Source organism: Mesoplodon mirus (genome assembly GCF_964341445.2).
Source record: "Mesoplodon mirus genome assembly, chromosome: 5".
NCBI lineage: Eukaryota > Metazoa > Chordata > Mammalia > Artiodactyla > Ziphiidae > Mesoplodon > Mesoplodon mirus.
This window is the reverse complement of record NC_138980.1, coordinates 35,364,772-35,372,966: the sequence shown is the minus strand read 5'-3', so window position 1 is coordinate 35,372,966 and position 8,195 is coordinate 35,364,772.

Here is an 8,195-nt window from a genome sequence, read left to right as displayed (position 1 = left end):
CATGAACCCTGTCCCTCCAGCTGGCGAGAGTCAGGCTGGACCTGCCCTGAGGTTCGCTTAGGGTTTGGCTGCCACGTGCGTGAAGCTCATTGCAAGGAAGGTGTTGAAAGCCCGTGTTTATCTCAGAGCAAAGCTTGCGCAAAGGATGGCGAGTGAGGGAGGCTGGGCTTCCACCGCCGGCTCTGCCCCAAAACTGTGGCGATCCCCCTCCCTGCCTGCCGCACAGTGGTGGTGCCCCCCCACCCCCAGACGCTATGAGGAGTAACCGGGAACCTGGAGAGCACTGTGGAAGCTGATCAGGTCAGAGGGATGAGACCTCAGACCAGCAGAGCTCGTGTCCCCGGGCAGGTCAAGCTCTCCAAGTGGACATCGTGACACCAGCTGCAGAGAGAGTCAGCAGCGGGCACAGGGGTCACGATCGTGCCTCTAGAGCCACTCGGCCCTACACCCCCGCCGCTGGGGAGGGGAGAGGGTCTGGGAGGGCTCAGATTTTGGGCGGTGGACAGAGTCCAAGCTTTATTAGATTGAAGTCACGAGGGTCAGAGAAGGTCAACATCATTATCGCTTAGGTTCCAGCTTGATCTGGTGGCTGAGTTCTTGAGGGGGCTTAAATTTGGCAAAACGGGGACTTCCCTGGCGGTCCAGTGGTTAGACTTCATGCTGTCAATGCAGGGGGCACGAGTTCCATCCCTGGTCAGGGAACTGAGATCCCACATGCCTGCGGCTGGCAGTAAATAAATAAATTTGGCAGAACAGCTCAAGAAAGTGCTTCTGGTGAGTCTTTACAACTGATTTATTATCTTTGCTATTGTTACTTCTCTTGTCTGATAACAGTCTTTTATCCCTGCATTCTTTTGTTTCCTTAAGCTCATTAATTATTGAGACCTGTTCAAGGACAAACACTGTGGCCAGGCTTAGGTCCCAGAATGGCTTAGGCCAAAAAATGGCTTCTCTGATGGCAAGAAAGCCGCATCTGATTCTGTTTCTCTGGACCCCTACCGTATCTGCTTACATCAGCTCCCTCAGGCCAGGGTGCGTCACTGGTGAGGCAGCCTGGGGCTGTGGCACAATGCCCTCCCGGGCTGGGCAGGAACAGACCTGCTGGTCATGGTTGGGCTGCTGAGCCAGAGGCTCTTGGGTCAGTGACTTGTATTTTTTTTTTTTTTTTTTGGCCGCACTGCATGGCATGCAGGACCTTAGTTCCCCGACCAGGGATCGAACCCGGGCCACAGCAGTGAAAATGCCGAGTCCTAACCACTGGTCTACCCGAGGATTCCCAGTGACTTGTGTTTCAACTGCCTCCTTGTCACCAGTTAGAGAGGGCGGGAGTCCCACTGCGGGGTAAGGGGTGGCTGGATGCAGGACGTCTGATACGGACAGATGAGTAGATGGCTCTTTATTAGGCACGAGGAGAAGGACGCCGCAGGCCCCACAGGGCACTTGGGGCGCAGTCAGGAACAGAGTGTGCGGGCAGCCTTTAGTGACAAGAGGATGAGGAGGATGTCGCTGCCTTGCTTGAATCATTCTGCGGGCTGGCAGGGCAGTGACAGCAGGAGCCCAGCCGGTCCCTCGGTCCCTCGAGAAGGAGGGCCTTGGGCTATCCGGCCTCATCGGCGGCAGCTGTAGGGGACCCTCCGTGTTTTCCTAGCGCGTGAGATTCGCCCTCAATCGAGGCCTTCACCACAGCTCGCATTAGTCACGCGCCGTCTGCAAAGTGAGTCAGACAGGCCTGGGTTCGATGCAGCCCAGTTGGGCTCCTGGCTCTCGGCAGACACGGCACCTCTGTGTGTGTGCCAGCTTTGTCCTTAGGGACTGTGGTTCCTAGGGTGGCAGCGAGGGTTAGAGGCAAGGGTGTGTCAGGGTCCAGCACACCCTGGGCACCTCCTCACTAAGTGTGTCTTGTTAGATTCGGGGGCTCGGGCGCAGGAGTCTCCAGGCCATGCTGGGTCCCCTGCAGTGCTGCCTGCCTCTCCTAGGGCAGAGGGCTGTCCTTGCGCCACCTGTCCTGCCCAGGGGCTGCGCGCCCACAGCTGCTGTGCTCCTGACCATACTAGGGCAAGAGGCGGCGGCCGCTATTAATAACCAGCGGGGCTGCCAGGGTACGGGGTGGTCTATAAAGCCAGACCCACCAGCCCTGAGAGGCTCCTTCAGCCCCCGAGACCTTTAGCCCCCCTGTTGTACAGAGAGAAAAAGAAAAGTAAGTACTGAAACCATCCCCTTGTCCCTCTACCCGGCCCCACTCGGTGGCCTGAAAAGTGAGACACAGAACAGTGGTGAAAGACATACCCCATGCAAAGGACGTCTGAAACACAGCCTTGGGGGCACTTAACCGGCCCAGGTGGGAAGAGGGAAGTGGTGGTGGGGGAGGAGGAGGAGGAGGAGGGGGCTGGGACTTCTCCTCCCTGATTCTCCTTGTCCTGGAGGGGAGAGAGCCGGGGACCCCTGCCCTGGCCAGGTGACCCCAGGATGCATGCGTGTCTTGCAGTGATGGCCGTGGTGCCGGCTCCCCTCGGGGAGTGCGCGGCTTCCTCCCTCCCTCCCTCCCCCTGCCACCCTGACTCCCCCGGTGTCCCCCACCCCACACCCCGGGGTTTTGCATTTTTGAGGGTCCCTGTATGGGAGGACTTCCAGACCCCTGCGGAAGTGAGCCCTGTTTGCATGATTGAAAGTTGCCTCTGCGCCCCCTCCCCTCCCGGGCTTGTTGAAGAGAAGCTTAAAGGGAACGGGGAGGTGATCAGGACATTTCTTGGGTGCCCCAGGTTCCCTCCAGAATGTGCTGGGAGGACTTGGGGGGGCTCCTGAGTGGCAGCGGAGGGCATATGGCTGCCCCTGTCTGTGCCGGTCAGCCTGCTCCTCCCCCAGGCACTGGCTGGCCCCCTAGTCTGCCCCAAGGATGCCCCCTCAGGGGCCTGGCAGACAGGGCACCTGAGGTGCAGGCAGCCTTTGGAGGTGACCGCCCTGGCCCTGTTGGGATGTGGGTAGGGCAGGCAGGGTAACTGCTGATTAAGATGGCCGCTGAGTGCTACTTGACGTGAGTGGCAAGTGCTTGGGGTTGGGGGGGTCCTGAAATAGAATGAGGAAAGGAGGGCCCCGGGAGCCGGCTCTGCAGCCTTGCCCCACCACCTGGAGCCTCTCCCTCCATCTTTCTCCCCTGACAGCTGTTAGGACATTTGGAGAAGGGCCCCAGGGCAGAGCTCTGGTTGGGGGACTGTCCAGGGGCCCACATGAGGACGCTTCACATGGAAGGTCGCCTGTCTGTATGCGGTGAGCTGGGGTGGGGTAGGGTCTCCCTGGCAGGGCTTCCAAATTGGGGTGGCCTCAGAGGAGCCAGGTTCCAGTGAGAGGCCCGTGGGGTCCCGCCCACCCGCCTGGGCCCCCAACAATCCCGAGGCCACACCTCCTCCCCCACGGAGTGAGCTCCCTGGTGCCTTAAAGACCAAAGATCAGGGGTGCGGGCAGGCCAGGCCAGGCCAACTTCCCGGGGGTGGGGGATGACTTGGCCCAGGAAAGTGTCAGCCGCGGGATGACTGGCACGTGAGTGTGTGTGTGTCACGTGGGTGTGTGTGTCAGGGTCTGTCCCATCCTGGGCTCTCAGCCTTCCCTGCACATCGAGTCCCACTCAGGGCGCCTCTAAGGGGTGTTTTTTTTTTTTAATTTATTTTTTAATTTGTTTTTGTCTGCCTTAGGTCTTCATTGCTGCGCGCGGGCTTTCTCTGGTTGCGGTGAGCCGGGGCTCTCCGTTGTGGTGCGCGGGCTTCTCATTGCGGTGACTTCTCTTGTTGCAGAGCACGGGCTCTAGGCACACGGGCCTCAGTAGTTGTGGTACGAGGGCTCAATAGTTGTGGCTCACGGGCTTAGTTGCTCTGCAGCATGTGGGATCTTCCCGGACCAGGGCTCGAACCCGTGTCCCCTGCAAGATTCTTAACCACTGCGCCACCAGGGGAGTCCCGGGGGGATGGGGGTTTGAGCCAATTCTCTGCCCTTAGTCCAGGGTGTCTCCCTTCGGCACTGCTGACATTCGGGCTGGATTGTTCTTGGCTGTAGCCCCGTTCTGGGCGCTGTGGGGCGTGGAGCAGCATCCCTGGCCCCCTGACATTCGGGCTGGATTGTTCTTGGCTGTGGCCCCGTTCTGGGCGCTGTGGGGTGTGGAGCAGCATCCCTGGCCCCCAGCCCCTCGATGCCAGGAGTCCCCCAGTGTGACAACCACAGATGTCCCCAGACATTGCCCAGTGTCCCCTGGGCGGGGGGCAGAATTGCCCCCAGTTGAGAAGCACTGACCTGAGGTTGTTCTTGGCCTTGAGCGTTCCGGGAAGGTGGAGTGCTTATCCCTGGGCCTCCCCGGGATGGTTTTAGGGGAGGGATGGGGGGCAGGCATTCTTAGTGTTTGTAGCGACGTGCTTTCAGGAAATTCAAGGTTTCCCATCCACAGCAAGGCCATGAAGTTTCCTCTTCCAACGAATTTAGTTAAAATCAATAAAATGAGCGAGACTCATAAAGAAAACTAATAAATACCATAGTAATTATAGGGGAGTCTGCGGCCCCAGCCCTGTCACGAGGGTGGGAGGAGAACGAATGGCCTCAGAAGGGACCTCGGAGGGAGGCACTGGGGGCATCGGGAGCTGGGGGGCCTCCTCCGGGCCCGGGGTCGCAGGGGAGCCTGGCGGTGACTGGTCCTGCCGCCAGCCCAGGCAGGACGGTGGGCACAGCTGCGTCCCATGCGCACCAGCCTGGCCTGGAACCCTGTCTCCTTCCTTTGTCTGTGGTCTGCGGCTAAGAGACTCCACCTCCGGGAGCCTCAGTTTCCTCATCTGCGGAAAAGGAGTAGGTTGTACTGGTCACAGGAGCATGGGAGACAATTCCCAGCCCCCCCCCCCCAAACACCGGACAGGGGTCCAGCAGGTGTGGGTGCCCTTCCCGGGGTTGGGGGCCGACCTGGGGCTCCTTGTCCCAGTGAGTGGCAACACCTGCCACAAAAACCCAGCAGCAACAGGCATCCGAAGCCCAGGGGAGGACGCTGAGGCGCAGGTGGCACGTTACCTGCCCCGGGGATCTCTCTCTAGGAAGGGGCTGAGGCAGCCGGGTTCTGGAGCCACCCACTCACGCTCTGGGCTGCCCGGTCTTAGGGTGTCCTGTCCTGGGGCCTGCGGAGACCGCCGGGCACTGACCTAGGGGGTGCTTGGTGGACGTGACAGGGGCACATCAGGTTAGTCTTGGGGTTCTGTCTGGGGAGGGCAGGGGCTGCAGGAAAGGCACAGGTTAGCCCAGCTGGAGTCCACACTGTGCCCAGAGCTGCCCAGCCAGGGGCAGGTGGGGCTGGATTCACTGGGCCCATCAGGTGGCTGTGAGAGGAGTGAGAGAATCTTCCCGGGATACGGGTAGGAAGACGGAAGGCGGATGGGGCGAGGGTGAGCTACCTGGCACGCCTCCTAGGCTGGAGATGGTCCTGGGTCAGCATTTGACAGACGTGTTCAAATCTCAGCTCCACTGAGTGACCTTGGGCCGGTCCCTTTCCTCTCTGAGCCCTAGAGAGGCGGGTCACAGAATAATCCGACCACTCAAGGTGGTCGCCCCGATCAGGGTGACAAACTATCTCAGTTTGCCTGGGCCCGACCTTTCCCAGGATGGGGAACTTTCAGTGCTGAAACTGGGAAAGTGCTGTGCAATCAGGATGAGGTGGTCCCCCATCCTGCTACTGTTCTCATAGTGACCGAGGTGTCTGGTGGCTGGGCAGAGTTCTGGCTGCCCTGGAGCCACCTCTCCTGTGTCCCTGTCCCATCCTGGACTATTTTGGGCCTGGTGACCAGAGGATCAGCCTCACCGTGCTCCATGACTGTGACAAAGGGCAGGCCTTGGCAGGCTGTCCGAGGCTCCCTCCATGCCCTGTACCAGCTCCCACCTGCCCTCCAGGACACAGTGGGCTCTTCCTGCCACCCTCCACCCCAGACCTTGCATACACTACAGCCGTCAGCAGACACTGCAGGAAATGAGTGATTTCGGCCGTGCGGACGTGAGGGGCTCTACCCCAGCCCCCCAGCTCAGCCGTGTAGCTTGAAAGCAGCCACAGCTGACACGTATTCAAGTAGGCGTGGCTGCCAGCCAAGACAACTTTATTTATAGATGCTGAAATTTGAATTCCATGTAACTTGCATCTGTCACGAAATTTAATTCTTGTTATTTTTTTCCATGACCATTTAAAAATGTGAAGCCATTCTTAGCTCGAGGGCTATACAGAAACATGCAGTGGGCTGGATTTAGCCCATGGGCCATACTTTGCTGCCCCAAGTACTACACACACAATTAACATTTGTTGAGTGAATAATGTTTACTGCCCCGTTAAAGCAGGCACTAATTTATTAGCGTGACAGTTAACGTGCTGTTAGTGAGTATATGGGCATTTGTACATTTTTGATTAAAGTCACAAGTGTTGGAAATGCCACCGAATAAAATAAGTCACATTGGGTGATTTTTTTGGGGGGGCTGCGAGGCTTGTGGGATCTTAGTTCCCCAACCAGGGATTGAACCCAGGCCCTCGGCAGTGAAAGCATTGAGTCCTTCTGGACTACCAGGGAATTCCCTTTTTTTTTTTTTTTTTTCTTATCAAGGCCCAGAGGACTTTAAAAAACAGCTTTATTGACATAGAATTAACATACCATTCAATTTATCCATTTAATGTGTAAACTTCAGTTTTGGGGGTATATTCACAGGGCTGTACAACCATCAACTACGATCAGCTTGAGAATATTTTGGGAATTCCCTGGTGGTCCAATGGTTAGGTCTCTGCACTTTCACTGCCGAGGGCGCAGGTTCAACCCCTGGTCTGGGAACTAAGATCCCACAAGCTGCGTGGCACGGCTGAAAAATGAAAAAAAAACTTGAGAATGTTTTATCCCCACTAGGAGCCACTCCCCACCCCTCCCCAGCCCCTGGCAACCACGAGTCTGCTTTCCGTCTCTCTGGATTTGCAGGGTTGGTCCTCCCGAGGCCTCTTTTTCCCCTGGCTTATAGATGGGCATCTTCTCCCTGTGTCCTCACATGGTCTTCCCTCAGTGTGTCCCAACTTCTTATATGGACACCAGTCATACTGGATTAAGGCCCACCCTCACGACCCCATTTTAACTTAGTGACCTCCAAATGCAGTCATACTCTGAGGCACTAAGGGTCAGGGGCTTCAACATACGAATTTAAGTGTACACAGTTCACCCCATAATAGTGTCGTTTGCTTTTTGGTTTTGTTTGTTCGAAGCAAGGAGAGTCTTAACAGATTCAAATCCTGCTCAAACATACCAGGACATGGTGTTCTGAGCCATTAGGTACACAGCTTGTCAATGGCCTGGGAGAGACGGGAACCCAGCCCCTCCTGACTCTCGGCGTGCGGGCCATTTCACCTCTGTTCTGCAGCCCCCAGCAGACTAGCAGATATGGTGACCAACCATCTCGGTTGGTTGGTTCTGAGGGACTTCTGGGGAAGCAGGACTTTCCATGCTAAAGTAAAGGGATGGGAATTCCCTGGCAGTCCAGTGGTTAGGACTTCGCGCTTTCCCTGCCGAGGGCGCAGGTTCAAATTCCTGGTCGGGGAGCTAAGATACCGCAAGGCATGCAACGTATTTAAAAAAAAAAAGTAAAGGGAAAGTATTTGGAAAATAGGGACAGTTAGTCACCTTACTAGTGATCTGCACTGGGTCTTCAGGTTGGTGGGGAAAGGGCTGCATGAGGCCTTAGCTGAAGCTAGTGCCAGGGATGAGCCCCAGCCCCAGCGGGGCCTCCCGTCTCTGCTGCCGTCCATCTGTCCATCTGCTTACCGCTCTCTCCTTTGTGTTTTGCTCTGTGCTGGGTTGTGAGGCCACAGGGGCAAAGGGCAGTGGTGATTGCAGCGCTAGGTGATTTCTGTTGGCAGGAAGGCTGTGTTTAGAAGGGGCAGCCGCCCCAGCTGGGGCACAGGAAGCAAGCAGTTTCCCAGGAGCCTGGGACCCCGAATCCAGGGCAGGACAGGACGTGTAGCGCCGACCTGCTGCCCAGCCCGTTCTGTGGCGAAGGGCAGGGAGCCTTGGGGCACACAGAGACCCCACTCCATGGATGCCACTGCAGGAAGCTCAGAGGACAGTGGGAGTGTTGTGTGGCAAGTGAGGGGCAGGGCTCTGGACACCCACACTCCTCGCCCCACAGCTGCCTTGCCACCGACTGCAAGTACAGCATGA